The sequence below is a fragment of the Humulus lupulus genome, chromosome 2 (genome assembly GCF_963169125.1).
Source record: "Humulus lupulus chromosome 2, drHumLupu1.1, whole genome shotgun sequence".
NCBI classification, from domain to species: domain Eukaryota; kingdom Viridiplantae; phylum Streptophyta; class Magnoliopsida; order Rosales; family Cannabaceae; genus Humulus; species Humulus lupulus.
The window spans coordinates 180,275,387-180,289,917 of NC_084794.1; positions in this window are offsets into that span (position 1 = coordinate 180,275,387).

Here is a 14,531-nt window from a genome sequence, read left to right on the forward strand (position 1 = left end):
GGCTCACTTTCATCCTATAACAAGATTTGAACCGTCTCCCTGGATTATCATCGGTCCATGATGTCCTCTCCACTGTTTCTGCCCCCACAATCACAATGCTTACGACAAGCTTGAAATACACCTTGTGCCCTAGATCTCGACGACCTCATTTTGGCTCCACCTCGGTTTATTGATTCGCCCCAAGACACACTTGGGTCTTCCCCTTTCATCTCTTCTCTCTTCTTCTTCTTCTACAATGGAGATCTCTCGTGCATATGGTATTTAAGGATTTAAAGCTTTTTTTTTTTTCAATCAATAATTAAAAACTTACCTGGGCTAAATGATGTGTCTGGTTTTGTACACGCAATTGGCCACGTAAGCGTTTTTAACGCTGTTAGGGGTTAAGTAGTGACGGAGACACAGTTCATGTGGGTTTGGGTATATTCACCGTGAAAAATAAAGATTGGGTATATAAGTGGAACAACATGAAAACATTGGGTATTTTCGCCGGTAAAAACTCAAATAAAAAATATATTTTGAAAATGTGATTGGTTCAATATTTAAAAATTGTTTTTGATTTTTTAAAAATTGAATATATAATTGGTAGGAAATTAGAATATAATTTTTATTTTCAAAATAATCTTACTAACTAGTTATTCTTGTAGATTCCACTGTTTTAAAAATTTTAAAATGATAAAATGAGATTATGATAGAATTTTGTAAGAATTTGAATTTGAATTTATTTTATTAGAATTTTAATTTTATCAATAATTCAATTCTATTTTATTTATCACCTAATTAATGACATGCTGGGAAAATGTATGGGAGAAAACTATCTAATGCCTATTTATTTATTACTAATTAATATGTGCTTAATTTTTTTGTAATAATAAAAAAAATAAGCACCATAACTTATTTACATTTGACCACACACACATATATATATATATATATATACTTTAACCATATAGATGAACACGTATGTAATGGATAATGCATACTATTTTTTTGAGGGAAGAAAAAAATGTCGAAGATAAAATAAAAAAACAATACTGCATACTGCAGTAGTGCAGTGCACAATTTTAAGAAAATTATATATAAGAATTGGGATATACAGAAAACGTGAAATTTGTGTTTTCTATTTCTTAGCATAAAATGTGATTTAGTTTTTGAATTTTATTTTTCAAAATGAGTAACCAGTCAATTATTATTATGGGCCCCACAACTTTTATGTTTTTGGATTTATAAAATTGTATCTGAAGCACCATAAAGGAAATTAACCTTCATTCAAATAGGTTAAAATAACTACCGGAAAAAAAGGGTTAAAATGAAAGTCACAGATAAAGATCACTTTTGGTTTTTTTAGATTAGATAACAATTATATAAAAGAATTTTTTTTAATGAAAAATTATTTTTAAATTGTTTGGATACCAATAAAAAAAATTATGAGTAAATTAAAAATTATATTCTAATTTAAAATATAGCTTCTCAAAAGCATTTTCCAATCATTCTTACCCTTCCCAAAATTCCTCTCTAATAATTATTTCTCTTAAACTCTTCCTACTCTCTATCTGGATTTTCTCTAAACATGGCAGCCATAACATAACACCACTGTCACCACCCACCATCATCCATCTCTTTCTTATTTTTTCCTCTCTCTCTCTCTCCCCCTCCCCTCCGTTTCTTCGGTCTCTTTCTCCTAACTTCTCAATTGAGGCTACATAAAAAAGACTCATGATAGTTTTTAATGATTTAGAACTTAAATTCATGACAAGTATCACTTAAGACACTAATTTATGTACTTCGAATAGATCCAGGTTTGATCTTTGTTTTTTTTTTTCAAATCTAAAACTCTGAAATCTGCAAAAAATTGACTTTTGCTCGATGGTGCTTGATGCCCAACTCAATGGGGCCTTAAAAGTAAGAATTTTTATGAAAAAATTGATTTTGCTCGATAGTGCTTGATACTATTATGATTGGTTAAATACATGGTGAAATTGATTAGGTACAAAGAAATACAAAAACCATAACAATTTCACTAAAATCAACATGTGAGAGTTGACTTTTGGTATAAGCATTTATAAATTATCTTTTTGGGTCCAAAGTGTTTCTTTGGAGTATATAAGTGTTAGGGTTTTGTGCCCTAATTAAAACTTAATTTCTTTGTAATCTCCTTTATTATCAATAAAATAATAGAAATCATTTTTTGACTTAGTCAATCACTTTGTTCACATGTTTTATTTTCATGATTATTTGTTTAATATAAACTTCTATTAAATCTCGAGCATATAGCTAATCGTATTTATAGTGACATAATTACAGTGGAATATAAATATGATTATATATTCAAAATAAGTTAGTCATAAGATTAGTCAGTGCACAAGATTTACACTGACTTGCCAATCTACGATATGATCTACTTACACATTGTAATGTTATGTTCTTTCCAGAACATTAGCAAAGTAGATAAGATCAGATGTATTTGTTACGCTAGATAGGACCGATATTGACAGTTGATATGATAAGTAAACATACCGTTATTATCTATTCTAGTCATATCATATAGTTGACCATAGGTCAATTCAATCTCAATTCTGAGTGGTTAGTATTCTAACTGCTTTTATTATTTGAGTTATTTGACTTGTTAGTTACTATCTTACCCTACGGACTAGCCCATACTTACATCTTGGGAACTCGGTAGTATAATTGAGTGGGAGTGTTAATCATAGATATGAACATCTATAGCTTCTGATGAAGAAGTGAAATGATGGTTTCCTTTTAGTTTGGTTCAAGATGCTAAATGATAGAGATCTCATTTCTGTAATTAATATTAGTTTACTGAAATATCATTTACAAGGAACTAAGTGTTTTAAGGATAAAATACAATAAGGGGTAAAACGGTAGTTTAGTCCCATCTCATTGTAGACCGTCTATAGAGGATTGAATGACAATTATGGTTGTAACAATGGATAATTAATAGCGTATCTATATTTGTTATAGAGTGTTCTATGAATTCAAGAGTGCAATTCCGAGTCTTTAGTGGAGTCACGAGAAATTAATAAGTTAGTAAATTTATTTGTTAGATTTATGATAACTTATTGGAGCTTGATTTCATAGGCCCATAGGCCTTACTGTACCTTGGATAAAATCATCTAGATAGTCTTAATTAATTGATTTAATTATCAAATAGAATTATCAAAGTTGACCAGGTCAATTTTGGATAGTTTCACAGAGTTGTGTAATTTAGAGAAGAAAAGATAAATTAGGACAGATTTATTAATTAAGATAAATTGGTATCTAAATTAATAAATAAGTTTAAATCAAGGTTCAAATTATAAATAATTAATTTGATAAAGGATTTAAATAGTTATTTAATTAATTAAATCAATAGAAAATAATACAGGCCTTAATTTTAAATCTAATGGGCTTATAATCAAATGGGAAATTTCACGGGCTTAAAGCCCATGATAATTTCGACCTAGGGTTGTTAATTGACTAATATTTTATGGATTTTTAATTAAAAAAATGAGATAAATGAGTTTATAAAAGGAATATTAAGTGAGAGTTGAAATAAGATGATATACATTGGTTTTCTGATAGGATTTTGTTGGAACTTTGTGTGAATTTTTAAAAGAGAGAAGTGTTAAGTGTATGATGATGGAAAGAGTCCCACATGGGATAAGAATAATTTTTCATATGAGTATATAATAGACAACCATGAGAATTGGGTTTGGGCCCTAAGGGGCACCCAATTTTGTGTGCATGGATGAGGACTCGCACCTAACCACCACACGCGCGCACGTGCCACCGCTGCCGTCCGACCGTGCCGAGCTGGCGGAGCGGGTGCTGTGGTGTCACACTTTATTTTTTGTTGAAAAATGATTTAATAAAATAAATATTTTTTTATTTATTAATTTTAAAACGTTTTATTAAAAGCAGTAAACGTTGTTATCCCTAAAAAATACGAGGATGGCGTGGCGAATGAGAATGCAGCACGTGACATCAAAAATCAGTAAAAACGATGAAGTATTGAGAAAAGACTGACGGGCAAAAAAAAGATAGGTCCAAGACCTATAGGGAAGTCGACCAAGCCTAAACCCCCTAGGGGTGGTCGGCCTGACCCCTACCCCTAGGGGTGGTTGGCCTAAGCAGGCCCAAGAGCCCTAGGGGTGGTCGGCCCCAGTGTGTCCAAGAGCCCCTAAGGGTGGTCGGCCTGACCCCAACCCCTAGGGTGGTTGGCCTGACATGCTCACGAACCACCTGGGTGGCGGCCCACCCTATTCTTCATAGGGTGGTCGACTTAAACCCCCAAATACACTTCACTGAGAAATACTCACTCTCGTTCAAACTGAGATCAACAGTCCTAGCACCTAGAAGGTCACAGGCCTAGCACCCAGAGGATCAACAGGTCCAGCACCCAGAAGGTCACAGGCCTAGCACCCAAGCTCAGGTCGTCGGGCATAGCACCTAAGTCTCATATACCAACTGAGACTTAACATCTTCCCATAGGTTTTTATCATGTATTATCCACCATGATCTATAGAAACAACGAGATGACCCACGATCTCATAATCATGGGGAGGTGGACACATATCTCCACTACCTGATAATCGTGTACCAAACCACGATCCCAGTATTACTAGTCATGCAATAGCCTTCTGGAATTTTGGGAGAAAAATCTTTCTGAGGAGTGAACTCATTAGTTCATACTTGTAATTGTCAAGTAATTCAATACTAAAGACTAAGTGGATTAGGTTATTACTATTCATCAGAACAGGGCTGAACCACTATAAAATTCATGTGTGTTTATTTAAGATAATCGTACTCTATCGTTTATTCTATTTATTTTGTTCAAAAGGTGTCGTATACTGTACATACGACTGTTGGCCAATTTCACAGGTCAACATTTTGGTGCTTTCATTGAGAGTACGAAATCAAGAAACACACTTTCATCAGTTTATGATGCCTCCAAAACCCAGTCAGACAAAGAAGACGACTCTCAGGGATTCCAACACTCAAGATCCCATCGATCCCGTTAACGAACCTCAGGTAGAGGTTGGAGACCAACCTGATGCAGAAGATCCACAGGACGCTCACCAGGAGGAGATGGCGCAATTTCTAGCGAGGCAGGAGGTCTTTACTGTAGAAATTGCCCTTCAGAGGGCGACTATGGAACGACAATGGCGGGAGATGGATGAGCAGGTCCAGAGAATGATCTAGAGGGAGCAGGAAGCTGACCGGAGACACCAGGAGGTTGCTGTGGCCTTGGAGGCGGCTACTCAATTAGCCCGAGCTAATGTTGAAGTTGTTGCTCAGGCAGCGAGGGAGGCTCCGCCAAAGCAGCAGGAATGCGAGACAACAGTAACAGAGAGTCCTAGGGGAGGAGTAGGACCCCAAGGAGACTCTCAGAACCACTTTCCCAGAGACAGGATGAAGAGGCACAGTCCAAGACTGCCTCCTCCATGACCAAGAAGAATAACACTTCATCTTGGAGTAGGAGTATTACCAACCTGAAGGCCCCCTCCTCGGGGGACCGAAGAAACGTAGGAGGTGAGGGTCAAACATCTGAGAGGCGTGACAGGAATGAAAATGGTCGCTCAAAGTCTCAAAGTCATGTAGGAGGAGAGGATCGGGGGGAGGGTTGTACCGACAGGGGTAAGGCGGACCTACCACCTTGACACCCTCAGTCTCGCAAGGGAAAGGAACCAATGAACAACACCAATACGGTGTTTGATAGGCTCGGGAAAGATGCACAACCTCACGATCTAAGGGAAGTCATCAACAGGAGGACCAACGCTTAGGAGGGGGTACCAAGGACGTCTACCCTACCTGGAGCAGTGATCCTACCAGTAGTGTAGGCTCAAATAGATGCACTCATCATGGCCGTCCAGGGTCTGACAAAGAAACCTTCCAATATTGAGCTGGCACATAGAAGTGGGAGTCCCTTCAGTGCTAATATCCAAGCTGCTCAACCACCATCGAAATACAAGACCCTGAAACTCCCAACATACACTGGGAAGGAGGACCTAGAATGACATATTGGGATGTTTGAGGATCAGATGGAGTTACTCGATGTGGAGCATGATTGTAGGTGCAGGGTATTCCCCACCACTCTCTCTGACTCGGCTCAAGAATGGTATTGGAAATTCAAACTTGGATCCATCACTTCCTGGGAGAAGTTTAGGAAGAAATTTTGCAAGGTCTTTAGTGCCAGGCGGATTCAACCAGTCAGCTGACATCAAGCAAGGGAAAGATGAATCCCTGAAAGGCTACATTCAAAGATTCATGAGAGAGGAAAACTGAGCGTCCACTGTAGGAGATGAAGGGAAGTTCGTTGCCATCTCGGCAGGAATAATTTATCGTAGTCCCTTGTGGGATAGTATACACATGAACCCTATCAACACCTTGCAGGAGTTCCTGGACTGAGCCGAAAAATACATGAAGCTAGATGATGCTATCATGAAGGAAGAAAAAGGCATAAACCATCCGACCACTGTCAAGGCAGATAAGAACGGCGCAAACCCTCAGGGCGGCAGTGGGGGCAACGGTAAGAAGAGGAATACCTCAGGGGCCGAGCAGGGTGGAGAAAAGAAAGCTAAGTCAGCACCCACCGAAAAACAAGCTAAGAATCAACCCTACCAGCTCAGGTTCACCAATTATACCATCCTGACCACATCAAGGGCTGATATTTACTTGGCAACATACCAAGAGGTACCTTACCGAAAGCCACCACCCTTGCATTTAGAAGGAAAGAAGGACAAGAATAAGTTTTGTCGTTTCCATAATGATTATGGGCACGACATAAACAAGTGCAAACAATTGAAGGATGAGATAGAGTTTCTTCTTTGATCAGGAAAACTCTCGAGGTACCGAAGCAAGACCAAAACCCCAAGCAGGAATCCAGATTTCCGAATGCAGAGAAGTCCACCACTGGAGCCAGCAGCTGTAGACTTCACACTGGATACCATATGTGGAGGGCCCCACATAGCAGGCAACAGTAACAATGCTCGTGAGCGATATGCAAGGACCCTTAAACATGAGGTAGAGGAGTCTTCCCATTGTATGGCAGTCAAGGAGCGGTCTCCAAAAAATCCAAAGTATGAAAGTGAGACTCTCACTTTTATAGAGGATGATGCCAGGCACATGAGGTACCCCCACAATGACCCTCTGGTCCTTACCATTCAAATCGTTAATGCCCGAGTGAAGAGATGCTTGGTGGATATGGGAAGCTCAGTAGATATCATCTACAAATCATCCCTCGAGAAGATGAAGCTCACGGTCAAGGACCTGACACCATGTTCCCAAGTGATAAATGGGTTCACGGGAGAATGCCTAGCACCAGCAGGAACTATCACACTACCGGTCACGGTGGGGGATGCCCCTAGGCACGAGACTGTGATGACAGACTCATCGACTTACAATGTAGTGCATAGGAGACCCCTCCTGATGGCATTACATGTAGCAGTATCTATATGGCATCTATCTTTGAAGTTCCCCACTAGCGCAGGGCAAGGATGCATACAGGGTAACCAAAGGGAGGCACGAGAATGCTATAATGTGTCAGTGGTTAAGGAAAAGAAAGGACCATGCATAAACAACATGATAGTAACCTACTGTGAAGAGAATGAAGGAACCGACGAGGTTGTCAACATGGAAGTTGACGTTGAAAGAAACACTCTACTGGAGCCGGGGGCTCCTTTTAACGAAGATTTGTTATTATAGCAAGCTTCCCAAAGCGAAGGAAACGACATCGATCCTCACTTTGGGGATCATGTCATGGGGGTAGGACCAGTCAAAGATCTTGACGAAGTCCTACTAGATGAGGAGCACCCGACTAGAGTAATCAAAGTCGGGAAGGAGTTAAAGGTGGAAATTAAAGCATGGTTGGTGGAATTTTTGAAGAAAAACCAGGACGTATTTGCTTGGTCACATAAGGACATGGTTGGAATTTCTCCATTCGTGATAAGTCATGTCCTCAATATAGACAAGAACAACCCACCAGTGCAACAAAAAAAGAGACTGCTTGACAAAGACCGATCTCAAGCCCTAAAGGAGGAGGTCGAGTGGCTCAAGGAAAACAGTTTTATAAGGGAGGCCTACTACCCTGATTGGGTATCAAACCTCATGCTGGTCCCAAAGCCAAATGGGAAGTTGAGAACATGCGTGGACTTCACAAATCTGAACAAGGCCTGCCCCAAAGACTGCTTCCCACTACCCATAATAGACCAACTGGTCGATGCAATGGCAGGACATGAAATACCCTCATTCATGGATTCGTATTCTGGGTATAATCAAATAAGTATGCACCCTCTTGACGAGGAACATACCAGCTTCCGGACAGACAAGGGATTGTACTGTTATAAGGTGATGTCATTCGGCTTGAAGAACGCAGGAGCCACCTACCAGCGTTTAGTGAATGATATGTTTCGAGACTTGATCAGAAAAAATATGGAGGTATACGTCGATGACATGTTGGTCAAGTCCAAAGAAGTTGGAGGGCATGTTCAAGACTTGGAGGAATGCTTTGCAATACTTAGAAAGTATAGCATGAAGTTAAACCCTCTCAAGTGCTCGTTTGGAGTTGGTTCTGGTAAGTTTCTCGGATACATAGTCAATTCACATGGAATCGAGGCTAACTCTGAGAAGATCAAAGCATTGATCGACATAAAGTCGCCTACCACAATCAAAGAAGTGCAAAGCTTATCCAGGAGAGTAGCTGACCTCAATAGGTTCATATCAAAGTCTATGGACAAGTGTGTCCCTTTCTTTAACTTACTGAGGGGCAGCAAGAAGATCCAATGGATCGAGGAAAGTGAGGAAGCTTTCCAAGCCCTGAAGGAGCACCTCGCCCAACCTCCCGTCCTAGCGAAGCCAATATATGGTGAAGTACTATTCATCTATTTTCCAATCACCGAGCATGAAATCATTGCTGCTTTGGTAAAGGAAGAGAACATGGTACAACACCCTGTATACTATATCAGTAAAAGGCTAGTAGGTGGGAAGTCTAGGTATCCCCCTCTTGAAAAGCTAGCCTACTGTTTAGTAATTGCCTCTCGAACGCTGCGTCCATATTTCCATGCTCACTCGATTCGAGTCTTGACTGATCAACTGCTAAGTCAAGTTCTCTAGAAACCAGAGGCCTCGGGACAATTACTCAAGTGGGCAGTGGAACTAGGACAGTTTGATATCACTTATCATTCGAGGACGACGATAAAAGGACAAGCATTGACAAACTTCATAGTTGAAGGCACCAACCTTGAAGACCCTTCATACCAATCGGAGAATGGAGATATTGAGAAGGAAGGAGATACTCTTGTATGGAAGCTATATGTTGGTGGAGCATCCAATGAACACAACTTAGGCGCAGGAATCATACTAATCACTCTGGAGAATCACCAAATCCTTTGCGCTCTCAGATTTGGATTCAACACTTCAAACAATGAGGCTGAGTACGAGACATTATTAGCAGGATTACGCTTGTCTCGAGATGTGCATGCCCAGTCCCTGTAGATATTCAGTGATTCCCAACTAGTGGTGTACCAGGTACTAGGGGAGTATCAAGCCAAGGGACTTAGGATGGTGCACAAGGTGAAGGACTTGTTGGTGTAGTTCAAGAAATACTCAATTACACAAGTTCCGAGGGAGAAAATTGCCAACGCTGATGCCTTAGCCAAGCTTGCTAGTGCCAAAGATGCGAACACTTTGAATGTCGTTCCCATCGAATACTTGGCGGAAAGAAGCACAGCCGAGCAGGAGGCAAATGTATTGTTTTCGAATTATCCGTGTAATAGCCACTGTGCTTCAATGAATGAATGAATTTAATTTCTTAAGTTTCACTTAATTCTTTAAAAAAAATTCAATGAGGGACTTGTCCTTTAGACCTATCAACCCCATTGGATCATGTTCAATTCTGGTCCTTGAGGGACCCATCGACCCTACGATCCAAAAGAAAGACAGGTCCTAGGACTTTGTCATCAAATTATCAGATCATGTTCAATTCTGGTCCTTGAGGAACCTATCGACCCATAAGATCCAAACATGAGACTGGCCCGAGGACCTTGTCATCAAATTATCGATCATGTTCGATCTTGGTTCTTGAGGAGCCTATCGACCCATACGATCCAAACAAGAGACAGGTCCTAGGACCTTGTCGCAAAATTATGGATCATGTTCGATCTTGGTTCTTGAGGAACCTATCGACCCATACGATCCAAACGAGAGACAGGTCCTATGACCTTGTCGCCAAATTATGGATCATGTTTTGTAACGCCCTGGATAGCCAAGACTGCTACACTGTGTATTTATAAAGGTGCAACACTTGCTAATCAAGTCATTTAGTTAAAAATGCGTCACTAAAACCATTAATGAACTACGGTTAAAAGGTTTTGGTCACAAAAGATACATTTCATATAATTAAAAATTTTGTACAAGGGATCCCAAAAGAAACAGTGTTTGAAAGTCAGTTTACAAAATTTCCAGAGTACAAACAATCACTAGCCACTCTAAAGGCAAAACAAACATTTATGGTCCTCCTGTTCTTGACTCCTCCTCAATCGTGGCGGTCGAGCAACTGATCATGTACATTCTGCATTCAGAGCTCTCCAATTCAGGGCTGATCAAGCTTGCCCTTGCCTTTACCTGCACCACGTAGCACCCGTGAGCCAAGGCCCAGCAAGAAAATACAACGTTATAGAACAAACAATGATAACAATTGAATAACCTTTAAAGCATGTTCACACACTTAACATACCACATTAATCACATAGTCCATAAACATAAACAGAGAATCAACAAACCAACACTCAGCTATTCAACATGACAAATCCATCAATCAATAATAATAATCAAATCACATGACAATCAGGGTCGACGCCCTTAGGTCGCACCCTCTGTTTACTCCACTGACTCCGGTCCACTTAAACCGAGCTCAGTGCATAATAAGCTATCCTCAGCCACCAGTGGCTAAGCAGCGCCCTGTGCACCAATGTAAACTCCGGCACTCTTAGGCTGTTTGTTTATTATTCACATGGCATAATACCATTCTTTATAAAGCATACAAAACAGGGAACCCTTAGTCCCATTATAAATTCACAACCGAGTGCAGTTTTCTTACCTTTAATTTCCAAGTATACTGATTACGAGAGATGCCTCTTGAGCACGATCCGTTTCCTGAGCCATAGCTTAGTACCTAGTCACAACCAAGATAAGGGATGCCATTAATAATTGTAAAAAGGCTTCCGAATAAGGTTCTAGTCTTCGAAACATCGAATTCCACCAAACACGGTAGTAGAATCGATCCTGAGCACCCTAGGTTAAATTTCCATGCTTAAAATCCCAAAAACATAAATTTCCTTAAGGGCCGCGGCTCAAGCTCCCTATGCCGCGGCATGGCCCCAACCAGAGGCTCAACCTCGCCCAAAAACTGACACTGGCCGTGGCCCTACATGCCCCATCTCGCGGCTCACCCTCCATCTCCAGCACTCATCAACTTCAGAGGGCCGCGACACACCAAGAACTATGCCGCAACCTAACCCCTTCGAACCTAGAAAAACCACCATTTTTTACTCTCAAACCTCACTCAAAACCTCTCATAACCATCCCAATAATATACTCCAATTATCACAAACATTCCTGCGTGATTTCAGAAGCTTAAGCCAGCAGAAACCTAATCTAAAAACTCATCAAAACACCATTTTAATTTCTGAAACCCATACACTCAAGAACTCCAAAACCAGTCAAAAAAACCCATAATTCAAACACTAAATCATAAATTGGAGCTTACCTTCACTGAAGACTCAATCCTCCAAACACTCACTGAGCTAACTCCCAAGCTTTTTGCCCAAATTCAACCTTTAATGCCAAAACCCATAAACACTTTAAAACTCAGACAAAATCATAGAATTTAACCACCATGCATAAAACTTATGGCTTACCTTAACTCTTGATTGAATCCTTAGCTAATCCTTGAGCTAACCTCCTAAATCACAGCTCCAATTCTCTGAGTTTCAGCCAAGTTCCCTTAATTTTCTGTAGTTTTCCTTGAGAGAGAAGGAGAGAGAGAGGGAAGGGTCGGTTTAGCTTTTGTTCTACTATTTTCTAAAGTTTACTTAGTCTATCCTTAAGCAATTAAGTCAATCCCGAGGCTCGAGGTACCGGAAACGTCCCCGAGGCAAAATGGTAAAATTCCTCAGTATTCCCACCTAAGCTTCCTAACCTCAAATATATCTCCAATTATTTATTTCCATAACCCAATAACCCAAATAACCATCTAAAACCCGAAATACCCCTTGACTTGCCCCAAGTCAAGTATTAGGTCCTGTTGTGACTTTCCCGCTAACTAGCTCCCTAGGATCGCCTCAAGTCGCATGCTGCAGAATTACCCACATAATAATGCGGTCCTCACAATTATAACATATAATCACAGTTACGCCCTCAGTGGGCTAAAATTACAAATATACCCCTTTAAGCTAAACGGGGGCTTACATGCATACCAGTACTTGTAGACATGCATTTCATATATATTCATATAATCATACAAGCATGCTTATCACAGAATCATGCATTAACCTAATAAATTCACACATAAACCAATTATGCCCTCCTGACATACTAATCAAGGCCCTTAAGCCTTATTAGTGATTTTGGGTCGTTACATGTTCGATCTTGGTTCTTGAGGCGCCTATCGACCCATACGATCCAAAAGAGAGATAGGTCCTAGGACCTTGTCGCCAAATTATTGGATCATGTTCGATCTCGGTTCTTGAGGAGCCTATCGACCCATAAGAACCAAATAAGAGACTGGTCTGAGGACCTTGTCACCAAACTATTTGATCATGTTCGATCCTGGTTCTTGAGGAACCTATCGACCCACATGATCAACAAGAGAGACAGGTCCTAGGACCTTGTTGCCAAATTAATGGATCATGTTCGATCTTGGTTCTTGAGGAGCCTATCTACCCATAAGATCCAAATAAGAGACTGGTCAGAGGACCTTGTCGCCAAACTATTTGATCACATTTGATTTTGGTTCTTGAGGAACCTATCGACCCACACGATCAGCAAGAGAGACAGTTCCTTGGACATTGTCGCCAAATTATGGATCATGATTCGATCTTGGTTCTTGAGGAGCCTATCGACCCATATGATCTAAACAAGAGACAGGTCCTGGGACCTTGTCGCTAAACTTATTGATCACGTTCGATCCTGGTTCTTGAGGAACCTATCAACCTATACGATCAATAAAAGAGACTAGTCCAAGGACCAGCCGTCATTATTTGATCATGTTCAATCCTGGTTCTTGAGGAACCTATCGACCCATACGATAAAAAAAGAAACAAGAGACTGGTCCGAAGACCAGTCGCCATCATCGTATCATAATCGAATTTGGTCCTTGAGGGACTGATCGATAATTTGATCTAAGACTCATTACAGGCTCGATTAGCCTATCTAGACCCGGTTGGTCAAACTTAGACACTTCTGTCTACAATTATTATAACGAGTACATGAGATATTACGTAGATCATGATCGACACTTGCTACACAATATGCATCTATGTACAGGTATCATTACTACTGAGTATGAAACCATCACCCGACTACCAATGAGGGACAAGCGTTTGCTGCTTGCATCATTGGGTGAAAAGGATAGTATTATGTGTCTAAATGCTCGAAGCAAGGCATGTTGAAGTGGCAAGTGACCAAGATTTTTAAACCCATGATCACTTGGGGGGCATATAGTACATACCGATCGAGTTATACACGAGAAATGAGGGTGTGACCTTAAGTACTAAGCAAACTCAAGTTTTTCTAGGACATTTGTTCAACATATGTTCCGAAAGTGCAAAAAACAAAAACAAAAAAGGCATTGGTAGGGAGATTCCTAGCCATGTCCTTTATGGGGTGGTCCGCCAGTCCATCAACCCTATAGGGTGGTCGGCCTATCACCCATGGGGTGGTCGACCTGGCCTGTTTTGTTCATGGTACTTGGTGAAGTATCATACTACTCACATTACCATGGTTGTTAGCATGAAAAATGTAAAGGAGTAAGGTTAGTATGGCACGTAAAATACATGTGTTCAGAGTATACTAATACTTGAACCAATGAGGGTTGTGAGTTGATATACTTAGTAAGCATTGGAAATAAAAAATTCCAATCAATACACTACGTACTCATAACAAAAAAGAATAAAGGCATAAAATGTCATATGAAAAATTGTTAGGTACAAGGTGCCCCATCAATGGCATGGAAGGAAAGACTGTTAGGAGTATGTCCTAAAAGCATGTAAAATACATTTATTATTTCAATGAATAAATAAATACAATGGTCTATTATTGTTATATTTAGATTATTAAATTATTGTTTGAATAATTTTTGTAAATATCAGAAAAATTCCATATTCATTATTGAGGATGTGATCTTGTATTAGTACAAGAGAATTAAGATCACATGAATGAACAAAAATAGTCAACAACAAATTAAAGTTATGGAATTCTTTAATTGGTGTTGTAAGTACGGTTTACTGAGTATCTTGTTGATGCAAATAATCTAGATT